Genomic DNA, 21,214 nt, shown 5'->3' on the forward strand with positions numbered 1-21,214 from the left:
GCTGAGGCGGTGGCGGCGCCTGGGGCCTGAGAAACTCCTGCCCGGCGCACCGAGTCTGCTCCCTGGGTGGTGCCAGGCGGGTCCCAGGTAAATAGGGTAGTGGGGGATTTGGGAGACCGCGGAGAGGAGTAGGCAGAAACCAGTCTTGGAATTTGCGGTCCAGTCCGCTTGGAGAAGCCGAGGGGCCCTCGCAGAATCTGCCCCAGCGAAGGCTGGCCCCGCTTGGCCATGGGTGACAGGCACCCTCTAAGGTCAGCGCCGTGGGGTCCTTAGGGGACACACCGCTCTTTCTGGGTCTGGGTTTGGCCTCGTCATCTGTTTGCTATTACAAGAGTTCAACAGCTGAACATTTATTTAAAAGTGTAGGGGGTTTTTTTGTTTTTTTCCTTAAATCCCGGCGGATTACAGGGGGGCCCAGTTCTGGCTGACGCTCTGATCGACTTTGCGCCCTTGAGAGGCACTTGATCGTTTTGTATTTCAGTTCTCATACTTGTGTGAGCAAAATGCAGTGTTTCTTCTGCAAGCGCACCGAGCCACGCTGTAGAAAGATACTGTTAGAATTCCTTTGGATCACCACGTCCCAAGGCCCACATCTCTCTGGAAGGTGACACCACCCAACAGTGTTTGAGGAGTACTTTAAACTCTGTAGATGGAAGGAGCTGGACAAACACAAGATAGCTGCCCAAGATTAGACAAGATAAGAAGAAACAAACAACTTTTAGGACCAGGTTTTTTGACAAGCTCCTTTGAGCATTTTATGCAAGTGAATTTGCAGTGGCAGTAGTAACAGTGGTAGTAACCAAAGCAAAACTATATTTCAAAGAATTTTTTTCCCCTAGCTTTAACATACTACCACAAGATACTGGGTTAGCAAAGTTTCTCCTTAGGATCTCGGATGGAACTATCCTAAAGTGACAAGTACATAATCATTGCATAGTATAGTACAAATAAACTTAAAGTAAAGCTGACTTTTCTGTGAGAGGTAGTAGGAATTAAGTTATCTCATTGGAGAGAAGGAATACTAGCATTATCACAAAAGCGAATGGGAGATGTACACAAATTTCTTTCAAGGATACAGGGTTTATAAAAATCTTTCTCGTGTTAATTGAAAAGCATAACACATACAATAAAGTGCCTGAATCATATGGGTGGTACAATTCATTGAATTTTCACAAAGTATGCGTATGCATGGATCAATTACGTAGATCAAGAAAGCACTTGAAAACACTGTGTCCCATAGACCACACTTTGTGCTGGCTTTCCAAAAGGTAATGGTTACCTCAACTTATGATATTATTAATGACTTTTACCTATTACTGACTTTACATTGAAGAACTCATATCCATTTCTCTATGTCTGGCTTTAGCTCAATATTGTATGAGAGATTTATACCAGTTATGTACCAGTAATTTGTTATTTCTCATTATTATACCCAGTATTTGGCCAGGAGCTTTAGTATTTGTAAATATTACCAATGCGGTTGCTGTGTCCATTTTATAAATACTTTGGTGAATTTATGTCTACATTTCTGTTGGGTATATTTTACCAGTGAAATGGCTGTTACAGGCTATGCAGATATATATTTATGGTGTACACTATCATAAAGTTTCAAATTGCTTGTGTTAGCTTTCACTTCCATTAGTAGTGTATGAGAATTGTGTTTCCTGCACATGCATGTGACACTTTGTGTTATGTCTTTCATTTTAGCCACTCATGTGTGTTTAGACTGATACTATGCTGGGGTTTCCCCTTAACTTCCTTAATGACTAGTGTTATCGAACACCTCTTCGATGCTTCTTTTGTATATCCTCTATTTCTGTAGGGGGCAGACAGTAAATGTAGGCAGTCCTTATTTTGTGGAGGTTCATTTAGCACAGTACTGTGCAAAGCTAGAACTACCAGTTTATTTTTATGCTTCACAAGTGTAAAACTGTCTATTGCATAGTCTTCTTGACTTTCCTCTTTAACTCCCTCTCACCATCTCTTTCAAGTCCTTAAAAATGTGAAAACCATTATTAATTCACAGGATGTACCAAAACAGGTAAAAAGTATAATGTACTTTTTCAGTTCTTTGAGAGATATTGTCTAATGAACTGTTTATCTTGAGATGACTTGATTGAATTTTCATGTCCGATAAAACATTTTCATGATGTAGGAAGCAGTAGTCAGTGGCTTGGGCCCTGAATCTCAACTGTAATGCCCTTGCTCAGGATGGAGCTCCTCTCTCTTTAAACGCCCACCTCCTCTTACTCTGGACTCCTGCCTTTTACGTACTACCACCAAAAAGTTTTCTTGAATATTAGTTAACACTTTCAATTTTTAGGTGGATTACAAAAATGAACTTAGTATATATTTGGATGGATATCTATCAATACTACTGAAAGGCTTGGAGGTGATCTCCATCAACTTTTTTTGCTATGGATAAGTGAGTGCTTTAGATGTCCTTAATTGTTAGCAAACACAGATTTAAGATAGGCCCACTTTTTTCCACCAAGGAGCTGCAGTTCTTAAAGCTTTTCTTATAAAGAAATTATGGTAAGATAATGTGCAGCAGTAGAAAACTAAGAGATTGCTCTTATTTCAGAAAAAAAAATCAATGAAATAGTTCGTTATGAAGTTTTAAAAAATATAGCTTCAAGCTGTTTGTATCACTTTATTCTTTTTTTCTTTTGTTTTCTCTGTTCTCTCTTTCTTAAAGAAGCAGCCTCAGCCGGGTGTGGTGGCGCATGCCTGTAATCCCAGTGCTCAGGAGGCTGAGGCAGGAAGATCACCATGAGTTCGAGACCAGCCTGGGCTACATAGTGAGTTCTGGGTCAGTCTCAACTACATGGTAAAAAAAAAAAAAAAAAAAAAAAAAAAAAAAAAAAAGAAACCTCTTTCTATGTTGTCCAGCCTAGGCACCAACTTTCAGGCCTAAGTAGTCTTCCCAAGTAGTTGAAATACAGGCATGTGCACCACTCCTGACCTGTGTCACTTTAAATATGTTTGAGGATGTGTTGTTTCATATCCTGAAATATTAGTATTTTAACCATCTAACCATAAATATCTTTTTAAAAATAAGTTTATTTTTTCCATAGTTTAACTGATAGGTATTTGTTTTTATCTCTAAGCTGGCAACATAAAAAACAGTCACTTTTAGGGCTGGGGATTTAGCTCAGTGGTTTGGTGGCCTGCCTTGTAAGCGCAAAGACCCGAGTTCAATTCCCGGTACCAAACAAACAAACAAAAACAGTCACTTTGAAAGGTTAGTTGGTTTGGTATTTCATAAAATGGATCACTGATGGGCCAGATGTACCATAGAACCTCTTTTTACCATTGGCAAAAGGACCTCTAGTTCTGATGTTGTTAATATCGAAAGTATTTTTACTTTAGATTTTATACTGTTTGAGATATATAAAACTTTTAGCATACTTTTGTTTTTTGCAGTTCTGCATTATGATGATTTGATTTATGTATAACTATTACCTTGAAAATTTCCTGGATTTATGTTTTGAAAACTACTCATAGGCAACAGGGTTTATTTTACTGGAACCCTTACTTCTGGATCTTGCATTATTATTTCTTACTGAAGCATAACAACTTCCTCTCTTCATATTTTTTTCCTGAGGATTTTGCTGCTGTGGAAAAAGTCTTGAACTGAAAAAAAATGAGTATGTAAATAAATTATATAAATCAATTAACTTTTTAAAACCTTTATTATGAAATACAGTACATGTAAAAAAAGTAAAACATATATAGTTGATTAGGTAAATGGAAAGCAAGTAAGTAACTACCATCAGAATATTTTTTATTTGAAAGAGCACTGAAAATTGTTAGTACTTGCTTTGATTATGGTTATTTTTAAAAAAATGTTCTGTGTGTGTGTATGCATGTATGTGAAAGAGATTCTTCATGTGGGTGCAGTGTTTTATTTGTATATATTTAGTGAAGTTTGTTAATGTTTTTACTAAACTCTTTCCTTAATGATTTATGTGTGTATGTATGTATATACCTGTATGTGCTTGCAATGATAATTACTGACAATTTAAATCTCCCTTTGTAATTGTGGAATCTGTTTCAGACTGTAGTTCTGTCAGTGTTTTATGCATTTATTTTGAGGTTGTATCATTCAAAATATATAACCTTAGGATTGGTCTCTCACCACTTGTATCTAGATGTCCCCCCAAGCCTCATGCAGTCATAGGTGGGGCTTTTTGGAAGTGGCTGGATCTAGGATGTGTGATGCTGGAAATAAAGATGTAATGCTGGAATTACAGATACCTCGCTCTCAGTGTGAATGTTACCTGCCCTAAGGGAAGATAGATTGGATGGAATGTAAGGGACATAAAGAGAACTGCTGGCTGCTGTTGCTTGCTGCTTACTGCCTTCTGTCTGCCCTGCTTTGCCAATGATTGTCTCCTCTGTAGTGCCCCTCTGCTGTGCCACTCTTCCTTGGAGCCAGATGACTATGGACCGAAACCTCTGTGAGCTGTCATTATGGGTGTTGGATATTTTGTCTCAGCAATGAGAATAGCAACTAAGACAATCACGTTTCCTATAAATCAAAAATTTTCTCTCCATTGTGGGTGACCCCCTTTGTCTCTAGTGATGCTCTTTGTTTTCATTGTCATGTTTCTTGAATCTTTTCTAATCTTTTCCTTTTTCCATTTTGATATATGAATCTGCCTATGGTTACTGTCTGGAGGGTTTTTTTTTATTCCAGTGGGAGATTTTGGTCTGAAAATTTTTGTTAATTTGGTGACTTCTTCCTTTATATTTTAGCGTTCTTTTATTTATTTATATATTTAAGCATTCTTTTAATCGTTATAGAAACTAATGTTTGTGCATGTAAAGTTTTGACATTTTGGAGACATTTTAATTTTTTAAATGACATAGTTTTCATAAAATGATTACTGTTATTATAAACTTTTATTCATTGTAGACAAATAAAAAAATGACAGTGAAAGATGACAGTGAAACATACCCTGAATTCTACCATCTTAACCAAAACAAGTTTCATTAAAATCAAGTGTACGGTATTTTTTTTCTCTTCCTAAGAGTGTTCAGTTAAAAAATAAAAGCCTGCTCATGTATCTGTGAAAAAAAAAAGTCCTAAATATTTTCAGAGAGAAAGAGAGACTGAAAGAGAGAGAAAACTACCCCTATGGCTACAACTAAATACGTTGCGTAAGTCCTTTCTTTTTCTTTTTCTTTTAAAAAAATTGTTTTTCTCTTGAGACTGTGTCTGGCAAACTTGTACTGCTAAATTGCCAGGGTTGGGCTCAAACTTGCTGGGGGCTGAATTCAGGACCTTGTGCTTGAGGCAGGCAGTGGAACCACTGAGCTAAATCCCCAGCCTGCCAGCATTCTTTTTATTTTTTTTTTAATGAAGTTTATTGGTATATTTTAGGTATACATTGTGATCACATTCATCATTGGGAAATTGTACCTGTACATAATATATATCTTGGTTCTTGTTTTTTCCCCCATTCCCCTTCTCTTTCACCCCTCCACCCCTCCACCCCTCTACCCCTCCCTATTTACAAAAACTTTGTTTCCATTTTTTCCTTCTTTTCTCATATTTTTTTCTTTCCCTTCTTTCCTTTCCCCACCCCCAAAATTTCCCTTTCCCTTTGGACCTTTTCTTCCTATTTCACATTAGCTATTATACATTTTGGTTATGATGTTCTTAGGAGGATCCCAGAAGGGGAATAGCTGGATCAAATGGGACATCTAATCTAGATTTTTGAGGAATTTCCATACTGATTTCCTCTTGATAGTATATTGGCTCCTAAAAGACAGTGTTGCAATGATTTCAGTTTTAAAAGACAAGACTCTTAAACTCTGGAGCCCATGTCTATTCAGTAATCACTGAAGGCAGAACAAAGACTTTTTTAAAGTAGAAAGTCTCAGAAGTTTCTTAAAGTTATGCGCTAGAAAAATAAAGACGTGAAATAAGACCTGGATTATAGGAAGTGCTAAACACAGCCCAGAAATACAGTGAAATAATATCCTAAGAGGGATATTTCTGTTGCTAGCACAGAGAACAATCTGTCCAGATTAGAGAGAAGCCTCTAAGAAAAGAGGTTTCCAAGAAGTAAAGGTGATTTAAGAAGTTTTATAATCTCTGGCCTAAAGTTTTCTTTGTTGGAAAGTTTTTCAGAGTGTTGAATTCAATTTGTTAATTGATTAATAGATTAATAGATGAAAAATTGTTCTGGTTTTCTGTCTCTTACTGAGTTAGTAATGATAGATTATTTTGAAGTTATTTGTAACATAATTAGCCTCCCATTGCCCTAGCTACAATTTCAGTTTCTCTTGGTTAACTGGAGTCAGGAAATATTAAACAGAAAAGTTCAGAAATCAACAGTTTGTAAGTTTTGAATAATTTATTCTATATCATTTTAATTTTCAGTTATTATTAATGTTAATCTCCTGCTGTGCTGTTTTGGTGCCAGGGATTAAATGTAGCTCATTTTTACATTCAAGTTTATCATGGGTATATTTGTATAGGAAAAAACATATATGAGGTTCAATGCTATCTGTGGTTTTGGGTTCCACTGGGAGTCTTGGCACATGTCCTATTCAGATAAGGGGGCTACTTACATTTTCTTATTTTTAAATGTCTGTAGCATCTTTTGGCATCCCTTTCCCTCTTGATATTGGTAATTCTTGTCTTCTTTATTTGTAACTTGCCAAGAAGTTTAATTTTCATGCATCTTTTCAAAGATCTAGCTTTTTGGTTTCATTAATTCTGTGTGTTGATTTTTACACTTTCAATTTCACTGGTTTTTGTTATCATTTCCTTCCTTCTGCTTAATTTGGATTTTTCTCTAAAATTTTTTTTAAGGTGGAAGCTAAAATGTTGATGAAAGACCTTTCTCTTTTCTCACTAATGCATTTACTATTACAGATAGAACTGACCTAACTGCATCCCACAAATTTTGGTGTATTGTTTCTCTTTTTATTTTGTTCAAATATTTTATGATTTCCTTTTTGACTTTCTGTTTGAACTATTGGTAATTCAGAGTTGCCCATAGATTTTCCAGATATGTTTTATGACTAATTATGGTTTTATTTCTGTTGCAGTAATATGACGTACTTTTTATGATTTTAGTTCTTATGTGTTGAGGTCTGTTTGATGTTCCAGAATAGGGTTTATTTTGGTAAGTAGTGCATGTGCGCTTGAAGAGATCCCATGTTCTGCCACTGTTTGGTGAAATTTTTCAAAAATGTCAGTTAGGTCAATTGGTCAATATTAAAGAAAGCCAACTGGGCAATAATAGTTAAGTATTCAGAAGCTATTGCAACAGGGGGGAAAAAAAGTCCACATTGAGCCACACTCAATTCTGCATAAAACAAGGATAAGTAGGACTTTACTTCTAAGGAGCAAGGTAGAAGTCAGTGGATGGAAAGAATACCAAGAGAAGGAGGATTCTAGTTAACTCACTAGATAGAATTCTTGCTGATGTCAGGCCAGGGTGATTGCTAGAATGGGAGATGCTCTATAAACTGATTTATCAGGATTCTTATTAAAACTAAACAATGCACAGATCAACACTGAAGCCCAAAGGTTGAGTTCAGGATTCATAGCAGTCTCATTAAGGTTTGGGCTTTCTTTCTGATAGAATTAAGTCTTACATAACCTAACTGATTTTCTGGATACTTATTTTTCTGTTCACTGAGAGGTGTGGTGAAGTTTCCACCTGTGGTCATGGACTTGTCTGTTTCTCCTCTTGTCAGTTTTTACCTTAAGTATTTGATGCTCCACTCTTAAGTACTTACATATTTATGATTTCTTTGTCTGATTAGTGAATCATACCCTTCAGTTTTGATAATATACTTTTTAGTTTTGATAATATTCTTTGTTTTACTCTGTTACTGATATGGCTAGTTCTGCTTTGTTTTGATCAGTATTTGTGTGCTTTTTTACTGTGCTCTATTACCATAAGAAATACATAGTTAAGGAGAATTTGTGGGATATTTCCATTTTTATGTGCAATCTATTATTTGCTTATTTTAAATAATATTTTGATTTTAGAAAATATCAAGTGTGACCTAAGATCCTGTAATTTTATGTTAAGGCACAGGCATAAGGATATAAGTATTCATCACATTATTAGAAAACAATTTGCATTATTACTTTCTTGAATAGAATTTGAATGGTAATTTCTTACAGATATTTGTATGATTGTTGAAATGCTCTTTTGCATTGTCTGAACCATATGCATGAACCTAAACAAAATTTAAACACTTAAATTACTTTCAATGAATTTTTTTCTAAGTATGACAAACTTTTTTAAAGCAGTATGTCTTAAAACTAATTAATACTTTAATACTTTTATTATCTTCTAAAATTAATGTAAATTGAAGCCACTTTCTTAATTTGTGTCAGACAGCTTACTGCCAGCATGGTAGCTTTAGATACTGTGTGTTATAGCTTATGATATCCCAAAGTAGAACATTTTATTCAGTGGCATGAGCTGGCACAGTGGGCAAAATTATTCTAATTCGTTTGGGTAAGTGATCTGCAGCTTAGGAAGTACATGTACAAAAATGTGCTGTCAATATTTCTATTTCTTCACTGGTAAAGTCTGAATTTAAGATTTCAGCGTCTTTTAATTTCTGTTGTCTCTCTTGCATGCATGTTATTAATTTTGGTCTTTTTCTTTTTTCGTACTGGGGATTAAACCTGGGACCTTATGCTTGTGAGGCAGATGGTGAAACCAGTGAGCTAAATTCCCCAGCACAATTTTTATCTTATTTTAAATTAAAACCTCATATATATCTTTAAATGCCCATGTATTATATATTAATCATTTAGAATTATGATCTCATTTTAAAACGTTTCATCACATGATTACTAACAAGTTGTGTAGAAGTATCTTGTTCTCGTGGCATATCCAAATTATAGCAGAGATCACAGATTCCTCCATCTTGTGTTGTCATCATCACTGTGGGTTTTAGTCACTTTGTCATTGCTGGAACACTTATGTTACCCACAGTTTAAAGGAGAAGTTTATTTTGCCTCATTTTTTTAGTCCATAGGATGATGGCAGAGAGGCATGGTGAAGGAAAAGCTCCTCATCTCATGGTGGCTGGGAAGCAGAAGGAAGGGAGAAACCAGGAAAGGAGATGCACCCTTCCAGATCGTGCTCCCAGTGACCTGTCTCTTCCATCCAGTCCCCACTTCCTAATGTGACATTTAGCTATAGTGCCACCACAATTCAGTTACCTTTCAGTAGACCTGCTGTGAGCACATGAGGCAACTGGATGTAAACCATATGCTATGTTAGCTCTTTGTCACTGTGACAAAATACCCTGAGATAATTTAAAGGACAAAGATTTATTTTAGTTCATGGTTTTGGAGATTTTAGTCCATGTTCTGCCAGCTCCATTGCTTTTAGGTCTGTGGGGAGGTGGAGACATTATAGGAGAAGAGTGTGGTAGTAGAAAGCTGCTCATGCCATCCAGGAAGCAGAGAGAGTAAAAAAAACTAGAGTGAAAGGTGTCAGGTAACAATAGAGTTATATAGAGTTGGAAGGTTCCATCCCCATGATCACTCCCTTCAACTAAGCCACACTTCCTGTTTCCACTTCCCAATAATGCCGTCAGTGTATTAATCCACTGATAAAGTTATGCTGTCACTTCTCAAAAGTCCATCTGCAACCTAGATTCCACTATAACAAACACATTGTTCAAAGTTGTTGAAGGAGGGAAAGAGAAGGACAAAGGATCTCGTGTAATGCCTTTAAGGTTGAATTCTGAAATTGCTTTGTGTTGTCTGCTAATGCTGCTGTGGCTGCAGCATAATTTCCTGGTTCAGGGATAGGAACTGCTATGGTTATAACCCAGTCAGTCTTAAAGTTTGGAAGGGGAGAGAGTAAAAGAGTGAATGATGGTTAGATCTCATCTCTTTATTACCCAGTAACATTTTTGCCCTGCCTTAACATTAATTTACAGCACTTTTCACTTGTATTGTGGCTACTGACTTATGTAATGATGGGCGAGACAAGAATTTTTGTAAGGCAACAAGGGCCACACAAATGTTTGTTTCAAACATTCTTTTAGCATCACTAGTATCTGCTCTTTGCCTAAGGCTTTATTTCTCTTTTCCCTGAATCCTATTTTAAGACAGCTGGCACTTGGATTTCTTGATGGTTTTGATTGGTTTCTTGAGTCATTGACTCCTATTCTAGTTATTCTGTGTGCCTATGTTGAGGGAGAGAGCCAACAACTGTAGTTTATTGTCTTAAGAGGAACTGGAAGCCTCCCACATTGCTGAATAAAACTTCCTTAGAGAAAAAACTCCAACCTAGTATTAACTCAGAAAATAGTTTTGTTTCTTGTTCTTATAAACAGAAAATGCACCTTCTTCCTAGGTTGTTGAGTAGATTTGATAAGCCAGTTTTAATTATCTGGAAGTGACCCAGAGGATAGGAGAAAACTTTGTATTGGCTTACTTTGGCCTAAGAGTCTTACTTTAACAAGTATATTCCTTTTCTTCCAACCACTGACACCATCCTCACCCTCTCTCCTCAGGTCAGAGTAAGGGTGTAAAATAATATAAAAATCACTTTTTCAAAACAAATACATTGCTTCAAACTTTTCAGTGTTTAGTTAGCCTCTCAAGACACTCAAAAGCATATTAAAAACTAATTGATTTAAAAAAAAGCACACAGGTCAATAAAGAAAAGTTAGAAGGTTGGAAATGTTAATGTTTGAAAATAAGCCATGAATTATGTTGAAAATGTTTGCATTGGATAGTTTATTTAAACATACATACTGTACTCTTCTGCTAGGTATTGTGCTTAATGGACACTAGAAATGCAAATGAGTGCATCATTAAATTCATAAACATTGTTAAAAGATTAATGTATTAAAAGCTTATATTAATTTCACAGTGTAATCTACTAATTAATATTAATGAAATTATCTCAGCAACACAAAGAAACATGTTATGTATTGATTTTAGTGAGCTTTTTGGTGTGTATTTTATTCTCAATTTTTTTTACTGGTATACATTTATAGCACATAAGCTTTACATTCATTTTTTGGGGGGTTGTACATATACTTAGCATATCTTAATAATTTTCAATCACCTCTTTCCAGCTTTGTATCCTACTCCCCCTTCTCCTAGTCGTTTCCTCAACTCTAAAACATCTGCCATTATTTTATGGTTTAATTTGTGTTTTATATTAGTATATTTCTTATATGAGATAAATCATGTGATATTTCTTTCTGACTTATTTCACTTACTATGATGGTCTCAAGTTTCAACCATTTTCTTATAAATGACTCCAATTTATTCTTTTTAACTGCTGAAAGTAATTTCCAGATTACTGTCTTGCAGAATTATTCTTCAGAATTTATGGAGTAATAAAGACTTCCCATAATAAAGAGAAGTTAAAAAATTCATGACCATCAAAACAGCAGTAGAGAAAAATACTCAAGAGAATCCTAAACAGAGCTGAGCACAACATCACACTAAAGTCCATAGGAAAGACCTAATCTCACTGCGAGAGCAATTAAAGAAAAGAAAAACAAGGCAACATGTAATGACAGGAATATATAAATACCTTTCAATAACAACACTCAATGTAAATTTTATCAGTGAAAAGCCTCACGCTGGCAGAAAAGATAAAAAACTATCCAGCTTAATTTTGCCCGTAAGAAACTCACTTCATTCACACACACACACACACACACACACACACACACACACACACACTCTCATACTCATTCTTTGAAAGTTAAAGGATAGAAAACAATATTCCATGCAGCTGGAGCCCAAAAGAAAGCAGAAGTAGCCATTCTGATTTCTAATGAAGTTGACTTCAAAGCAGAACTTCAAAGCAGAAAAGACAAAAAGGTCACTACATGTAGTAAAGGGGACAGTTCACAAAGGAGATAACAATTGTAAATATATATGCACCAAATGTTGTTGTACCTAACTTCATTAAATAAAAACTACTTAGTAGGACAGATTGACTCCAATGCAGTCATATTAGCTGATTTTAATATCCCACTCTCACAAATACAGTAGGTATGTCAAGCAGACACAAGTCAGCAAAGAAATATCAGAATTAAGTCATACCGTAGAACAAATTGATTTAAAAGATATCTATAGAGTGTTGTTTCATCCATCAACATCATTGGTTCCCCAAATACATTCTTGGCTCCCCATGGAACATTCTCGTAAATAGACCATAGTCAAGGCCATAAACCATGTCTCAATAAATACAAAAGAATTGATGTAATCTTCTGCATCTTGTCATATCACAAGAGTGAAATGAGAAACCAACAGCAAAAAACAAAACAACCCACAGAAATACATAAACACACATTTGAATTATCAATGCATCATAGAAGAAATCAAGGAAGCAATGTAAAAATTCCTAGAATCAAATGATACCAGAAATACAATATATGAGAATCTGTGGGATACAATGAAAGCAGTTTTAAGAGGGAAGTACATAGTTTAGAGGTGAGTGTCTATATTAGAAAAACAGAAAAACCCGGAATATCATGGTGATGTGTCTCAAAACTTCTAGAAAAACAAAAACAATCTAAGCCCAAACTAGCAGAAGGAAAGAATTTAAAGGTTACAATGTAAATCAATGAAATTGAGACTTAAAAAATAATACAAAGGATCGATGAGTAAAAGAGTTGGTTCTTTGAAAAGATAAATAAAATTGCCCTTAGCTAAATTCACCAGAAGAAAGAGAAGAGTCACATCAAGGTAATTAGAAATGAAAAGGGTAAAAATTACAACAGATACTGTGGAAATCCAGAGGATCATAAATTATCTTGAAAACTTATATTTCAATAAATTGGAGAACCTGGAAACATCATTTAACAAAATTGAAGAATATATAAAAACACTAAAAAGACCAATAACAGGCACTGAAATTGAAGCAGTAATAAAATCTCTACCAACAAATAAGAGCGCTGAATTGGATGGATTTACCACTGAGTTTTTACCAGATTTTAGATGAGAACAAATGCTAGTTCTGAAACTTTACCATGAAAATGAAAGGGAAGAAATGCTTTAAAACTTTCCATTAAGCCAGCATTACCTTGATGCTAAAACCTGATAACAACAACAAAAAAGAAAACTACATGCCAATATATTTGAATCACTTAGATGCAAAAATATTCAGTAAGAGTTGCACACCGAATTTCAGAATTTAACAAATCATTTAAAAGGTCATACACCATAACCAAGTTGGCTTTGTCTGAGGGTTGCAAGGTTGGTTCAGCATACGTAAATCAATAAATGTAACACACCATATAAACAGAATCAAGGAAAAAAGTCACACAATCGTATAACAGATGTAGAAAAAGTCTTTGACACAATCTAACATCCCCTCTTACAATAAAAAATGATGAAAATAGATATAGAAGGAATTTAAATGATAAAAGCCACACAGAGCACACCCATAGCCAACATATTAAATGGGGAAAAACTGAAACTATCCCCTCTAAATTTGTATGAAAATGCGGTATCCACTCTCACCACTCCTATTCAATATGGTAGTTGAAATTTTAATGGCCTTTTACTCAGTCAAATTTACATACATTGTATCTTGATTCAAAAATACTGAAGTGTAACTTGAAGTTAGTTAATCAATATTAATATGTTTTGACATTGATGTGTGTGTGTATGTGTGTGTGTAATAGAAAAAAATACCCCATGATCTCAGTTATAGTATGTGGAACAAGAAGAAATGAATGCTGGTTACTAGGTGCTGGTTGGGGAGGCACAATTTTATGTGAAGATGTGGTCAAAGGATAAAAATTTTCAGTTAGGAATAAATTCAACAGATGTGTTACCTATAGTCGCTGTCTGTAGTTGCCAAAGTATTGCATTCTTGAAAATTGCTGAGTAGATTTTAAGTTTCACCAGAAAATAAAGAGAGTCTCATGAATATTTTACTTGGCTCTATCTAGTCATTCTACAGTGTATAAATATATTTCAAAATATTTTACAGGATAAATGTAATCAATTTTTTGTCAGTATAAATGTGAATTTTAAAGTGGTCATTAAAAGTCTTTAAATCTGTTATGACAGTTTTTTCATCAATTTCTTTTAAAATACAAAAGTTGTGTTGTTTATTAATGGAAAAAAAGTCCCTAAAAGTATTTAGAAACATGGTGTTTTTGTGTGTTTCCCTTGCTGTTGTTAGGACCTTAGGAACTTTGAAGAGAATTATTGCATATGCTTGTTGAATATTGCTCCATATGTATGTCTTTGTGCCATAACTTCTGTGTATTTTATTTTACTGAGTTTCGCCTTTGAAAAATTAAACAGCACTGTTTTACTCTGGGAAAACTTGTTAGATGTTGAGAAAATCCCAAGTGTTCAGAAATAGCACTATCAAATGAAAAATTCTGATTAGCATGTTGATTAAGATAAATGTGAGTAATTACATGCTATGAATTAAAAAGTAGCCTTTGTAAAAGTCCATTTTGTTACTTTTACTGCAACATTAATAAAAAGGACTGACTCACCCCACAAAGAACGGCTGCTATCAAGAAATCACACAATAACAAATGTTGGCAGGGATGTGGGGAGAAAGGAACCCTTCTCCATTGTTGGTGGGAGTGCAGACTGGTGCAACCACTATGGAAATTAATATGGAGATACCTCAGAGAGCTTGGACTGGAGGTTCCATTTGACCCAGCCATCCCTCTGCTGGGTATCTTTCCAGAAGAACTAAAAGAATCATATCACAGAGAAGTATGCACACCCATGTTTATAGCAGCACAGTTTGTAATAGCTAAATCTTGGAAACAGCCCATTTGCCCATCCGTTGGAAACTGGATAAAGAAGATGTGGTTTTTCTATAAAATGGAATATTACTCAGCCATAAAGAATGAGAAAATAGATTCATTCATAGGAAAATGGATACATATTGAAGATATACTCCTAAGTGAAATAAATAAGTCACACATGTGTAAATACCGAATAGTTTCTCTGGTGTGAATAAACTGCAGTAATACATAAGATTCTAATAAGATTACTGACATTTTGAAAAGGGAAGAAAGGAGCTAAAGGTGTGGGGAAGGTGGGATGAGTAGGGGAAGGGTAATAAGGGAAAAGAAAAAAATGTGAGATAATGAAAAGATGGAAATAAAGTATTTGTAGATGGGGAGGGGAGGAGGGGGTGAAGGGAGGGCAGGGACAAGGGGAAAAAATGAGAATCAAGACTTGTCATGTGGAGGTACAAGATCCCAACAATGAATGTAACTGTACTGTATCCCTAAAATGTACCAATAAACTCAATTAAAGCTGAAAAAAAAAAAAAGGACTGAAACAAGCTCTGAAAATGTTAGTCTATTTCTCCACTAGATGGGGCTGTTCTCTATGATATTCCCATAACAGACAAGGCCATGTGTCTGAGATAACCTTAGATTAAATTTAAGTAAGCCAATGTATTAATATAATTAAATATAATTGTATTATTTTTATATAAATATGTTACCATTCTTCTGTGGGGAATGTGTACAGTTGAATATTTGGCAGAGTTGTTAAGTTTCTATTTGTGCATCCTTTTACTGAGTGCTTTAAGTACTAAAACATGTAAAACACTTTTCACTGTATGGTTGAAATTATATTAAATGGCTTCCATTCAACAATTTGCAAAATGATTGAGTTTCTACATTCTTTTCTTTTTCTCTCATTGAGTTTATTGGTACTTTTTAGGTGTACAGTACAGTTACATTCATCATTGGGATCTTGTACCTTTACATGACAGGTCTGGTTCTCATTATATTCTTTTTAGTGTAAACATATTGACTAACTGCTATGGCATGCTTAATTCCTGGGCTAGTAAATTAATCTCTTTTAGATACTTCTGTTTCTACCAATTAAGTTGGTTTATATACTTATCAAGCGTTGGCTATGTTTAGTACCAGATCTGTTTAAACCAGTTGTCTGTGATCATAATCATATAATTTAATTAAATTAAAATTAATGGAAATGTTATTATAAATAGCATTTTTATGAAAAAGGTGAATATTTTGGAACATCAAGTAAAAGTAGATAGCTAAAACAAAAAAAAATCAGATGTGAAGAGGCTGTGAATAAGACAGAAAGTTAATGGAATTCTGTAAGTTCTATGCAAAAGATTATCTTAATATAAATTATATAAAGTAAGGTATTTAGAAGACTATAAAACTATATTAAGGATTCCAGAAATACAGCCTAGCAAATTACATAATTTTTCAGTCTTGATTTTTAGTAAATATAATGTTTTTTTTTTTAGATTTTATGATTTATTGGTTTTGTTTGGTTTGCTTTGGTTTTTATTTGTTTGTTTGTTTGTTTTTTCAAGACAGGGTCTCACTATGTAGTTCAGACTGCTCTGGAACTCACTGTGTAGCCCAGGCTGGTCTCGAACTCACAGTGATCTTCCTGCCTCAGCCTCCCGATTGCTGGGGTTACAGATGTGCGCCACCGCGCCTGACCTTGTGATTTATTGTTGAATAGTTTCTTTTTCAAAAAAACTTTAGAAATTTGGCCCAGGTATGCTGGCCTCTTTAGGTATAACTACCACAGAATTTTTTTTTCCTTCAGATATGCAAGGAAAAGGCTTTAGTTTAGTAGTGTGTTCCCTTCCAATAGGAATTCTTCCTTTTTTCCTTTCCCACCAGGATCCTATCAGAGCAAATCTATGTTTTTAAAAGGTAGAAGATCCCTCTACTCCCCACCCCCTTTATGGAAAGAATACTGGTCTAGAAGTTAGAAGGTCTAGGTTTTATATCTAGGATCTAGAACAATAAATGTTTGCTGAACAAATGAGTAAATAGCTTTACTGTTTATTAGTGGTGAGATTTATAACCTGGTCAATTAACCTCTCATAGCTTTATCTATAAAAATGATATTAATTCACACATTCCATGAGTATTATGAGTCAAGCACACCAATAAGAGGGAACAAGACTGCTTAATTGGAAGGGCTAGGTAAGCAAATCTGTTGGTATTTTAGATATATCATTAAAAGTTTCCTTTGAAATGATAATTTGACACTATCATTTAATAACTTAATCATCAACAGATTTATTTTCCCAGGGGCCTTAATGCTTTCCTGGGGAGAAGGGTTGCAGTATGGAAAGCCTTTTTTATTTCCATATTTACTTGGCTATCTTATAAGTTGCCACTTTCTTTCTGGTATCTAATTGGTTCTATTAGGAGTTGACAGACTAAGCTGATGATGTAGTATACACATCCAGTGCACTAGAGAAATTTTATACCTTCTCTTAAGAATATTTTAATTAAAGAAAAGAATATATTAATCACAGTAGAAAGTGGCAGTTTTAAACAGGCCATGCAATTTTAACCTTTGGCCTTTAGCCATAGCAGAATGGTATAGCAGTATGATTATAGGCTCATCAACAGAACTAAATAAAAATCATTTATTTGATCTGCAGAAGTAGAAATATTTTGGAAGCTTGATTTGAAATCTTCAACTGACAATATTCTTTTGGAAGGTGGACAAAAGTAAATTTGGCCCTGCACAAATACACATGCAAGTAAATAAATGTCTCCATACATACATATAAGAAGGTAAAAATATCTGTTGGTAGAGGAGAAGAAAGTAGAATGGTAAAATTATGTTAAAATACTTATAAAAATATATAGTTGCAGTTGACCTATCTTGAAGAGAAAGTCTGATTATTTGTTGGATGGCTGAAATCCTTGTCATTTTGATATTACTGTTTCTCTTTCACATGAAACCAGAAAATTTTGTAAGACAGTTATAAAAAGATAACTGGAAAATAATTGTCAAGAAAATACTGATAAAGAGTAGATAATGAATGGCAAACAAAAAGTTTATGGCAAACAAAAAGTTTAAACTGATCTGTAATTTGGTTCTTCCTTAATAAGGGAATCCAAGGCAGCTCTAATCTTAACCAGAACTCTAGCTTCTAAACGCTCATCTCTGTAATCAGTGGAATTCTGAAGATTAAATCTAGACCCGTACCTCTCACCATACACTCAGCTAAATCAAAATGAATCAAAGATCTAAATATTAAAACAAACACTAAATCTGCTAGAGGATGAATAGGTAGGCCTCTGGAAGACATAGGTGTGGGCAAAGATTTTAAGAACAAAACCCCACTTACACAGGAAACGTTACAAAGAATCAAAACATATTTAAAAGATTTTTCACAGCATAAGAAACCACAACTGAGTAAAGTCAACTCAGTGAGAAAAAAATTTTGGCAGCTGTTCCCCAAAGGACTAATATCTAGAATAAGTAAATAACGAACCAGAACCCAAAATTTAAAGACCCAATCCAAAAATGGGCATCTGAAATGAATAGACACTTCTCAGATAAAGAAATACAAATAGCAAATAAATATATGAAAAAAATGTTCAACATCACAGGTCATTCCAGAGATGCAAATTAAAACACTGAGATTCTATCTCAGGACAAAAAGAATGGCTGCTATCAAGAAAGCAACCAATAACAAGGTTGTGGGTAAAAGGAACCTTCTTCACTGTTGGTAGAAGTGTAGATTGGTGCAACCACTGTGGAAATCAGTGTGGAGATTACTCAGAAAACTAAAACTAGAGTTTTAGTTGACCCAGCTATTCTGCTTGGTGTCCTCCCAAAAGAATTTTAAAAACATCATACTGCAGTGATATATGTACACTAATATTTATAGCAGCACAATCTGTGATAGATGAGTAGGTAAAGATATGGTTTTTTTATACAAAGGAGTATTACTCTGCCACAAAGGATATATTTGAGACATTTCTAGGTAAATGGATGCACCTTGAGACCATACTCTTTAAGTTAAATTGGACAAGCATGTTTAAATATCACATTGTTTCACTGCTGTGAGAAACCGAAAGGATAAATAAGAACCAAAATGTATAGCAGATATTGTGAGATAGGAAGAAAATGTTGAAATGGGAAGGAGAACAAGGGAGAGGGAGGAGAAAAGGAAGGAAAGGAAAAGAAAAAATAGAAGGGAAAAATGGAAACAAAGCTTTTGTGAATAAGTGGGGTAAGAGGGGTTAAAGTGAGGGGAAGAGGTTAAGGAAAAAATAATCAAGATGTATTATGTACAGGTACAATTCTCTATGATGAATGTGATTAGATCATGTCTACATATTAGTAAATTTATCTCTAAGGTGTACTAATTAAAAATCTGTGGAATAAAGACTTTTAATTGATAACTTTTAATTTTTGCTAATTTTGTCCTATAGCTATTTATTATAACTTTATATTATTACATATTAGAAATCAGCAGTTTTAGATACAGCGTACAAGCAAAGCAAGATTCCTATGCCAAACCATTACCTATTCACTAATAAATAGAATTCACAGCAAATTATACAATTAAGTAATTAACCTTTTTTGTACTTTTGTTATTAGTGCATGTTTGTAATGCAAAATAATGATGTTCATTTTTAGTTTAATATAATCTCATTGTTAATTGCTTGTGCTTTGGGAATCATATCCAACATATTTTTGCCTGGACTAAAATAACCTGAAGTGTTTTTTTCCTGCTTTGTTTTTCGTGCTGTGATGGCCAAACGTTTTAGAGCTTTCAGTGATAACAAACAGCTGGCTGTGGAACAAGTACTGTAAGCCCACCACCACTGTTCTAGTAGATTCAGTATTTTGTGTCTTCTGTTTAAATCTGATGAATTTTGAGTCAATTTTTATATATAGTGAGAAATAAGGGCCCACTTTTTGTGTGTGTGTGTGTTTTTTTTACATATAGATATGTAGTATTCTCAGAAAATTTTCTTGAAGATACTTTCCTTTCCCTAGTGTATGTTTTTGCTGCTTTTGTTTAAAATCAGGTGACTATAAATATGTTAATTTATTTCTGGCCTACTGTTCCTTTCCATTGGACTATGTGTCTTTTTTTATGCCAGTATTGTCTTATTTATTTATTTTTGGCACTGTGACTTTGTAGTGTCTTGAAATCAGGTACTCTGAATCCTTCAGTTTGTTCTTTTTGTTCAAGATTGCTTTGTCTATTTGAGATCTTTTGTAGTTATATATAAACTTTAGGAGTTTTTTTTCCCTATATCTGTAAAGAATGTCATTATCATTTTTTTTAGGAATTTTGGATATTCTAAATATCCAGTGTGGATAGTCTACTAATATTAATCTTTGGGTTTTTTTTTTGTGTGTGTGTGCATGTATCTTCAATTTCTTTCACCAGGGTTTTATGACTTTCATTGCCCAGATAATTCACTTCCTTACATTTATTCCTACTTTATTGTGTAGCTACTATGAATGGAATTAGTTTCTTGATATTCCCCCCCAAATTTTATCATCATTATATAAAAGAGCTACTGACTTTTGAGTGTTGATTTTTGTATCGTGCGATCTTTTTGAATTTATTTACTTGTTCTAGCACTTTTTGATGGAATGTTTTATTTTTATATATAAAATCATGTCATCTACAAACAGGGATAATTTGACTTCCTCCTTTCCCCTTCTCTATTTGGATGCCCTTAATTTTTCTCTCTTGCCTTATCACTCTGGCTAAGACTTCCAATACTATATTGAATAAGAGTGGTGAAGGTGGACATCTTTATATTATTTCTGATCATAAAGGAAAGGATTTCAGCCGTTTCCTATTTATTATGATGTTGATTATAGGTTTGTCATTTGTAATCCTTATTGTATTAAGTTATGTTCCTTCTATACTAAATTTCAGGATTTTTCATCATGAAGAGATATTGAATTTTATCAAATGTTTTCCCTTATCTATTGAAATATTCATTTAGTCAGTGTAATAATTTGATCTGTTTATTAATTTACTTAAGTTGAACCATCCTTGAATTCCTTGGATAAATTCCAGTTGCTCATGATGTGTCATTTTTGATGTGCTGTTGACTTTGATTTGCTAGTATTTTGTTGACAATTTTTGCATCTATATTCATTGGGTGTACTTGTGTGTGTGTGTGTGTGTGTGTGTGTGTGTGTGTGTGTGTGTGTGTGTTTATCTGGTTTAGGAATTAGTAATGCTGACCTCATAGAATGAGTTTTGAAGAGTTCTCTTCCTTTACATTCTGTGGAGAATAATTGGTTTTAGTTCTTCTTTCAGGGTTTGGTAAAATTTAGCAGTGAAGCCATCTGATCCTGGACTTGTCTTTGTTGGGGGACATTTTATTACTGATCCAATCTATTTACTTGTCATTGGTCTGTTCAGTCTTTCTGTGTCCTCTTGGTTTGATTTTGATAGAATGAATATAT

General features: G+C 34.3%; 1 protein-coding gene across 7 annotated transcripts in view; it reads left to right on the forward strand.

Annotated features, from left to right (window-relative positions):
* Positions 1 to 6: 6 nt before the first annotated feature.
* Positions 7 to 21,214, forward strand: part of Mipol1 (mirror-image polydactyly 1) — a 301,689-nt gene continuing 280,481 nt past the window's right edge. For 5 of the 7 annotated variants that reach the window (XM_010632659.1, XM_010632661.1, XM_033765142.1 and 2 more), the window contains exon 1: positions 15 to 87. The gene's annotated coding sequence lies outside the window, so the exon portion shown is untranslated. Of the gene's footprint in view, positions 88 to 21,214 lie in introns of all 7 variants that reach the window. The other 2 variants (XM_010632664.3, XM_010632658.3) reach the window with 2 other exon arrangements.

Source organism: Fukomys damarensis, unplaced genomic scaffold, assembly GCF_012274545.1.
Source record: "Fukomys damarensis isolate Sample0158 unplaced genomic scaffold, DMR_v1.0_HiC HiC_scaffold_17, whole genome shotgun sequence".
Classification (NCBI taxonomy): Eukaryota; Metazoa; Chordata; class Mammalia; order Rodentia; family Bathyergidae; genus Fukomys; species Fukomys damarensis.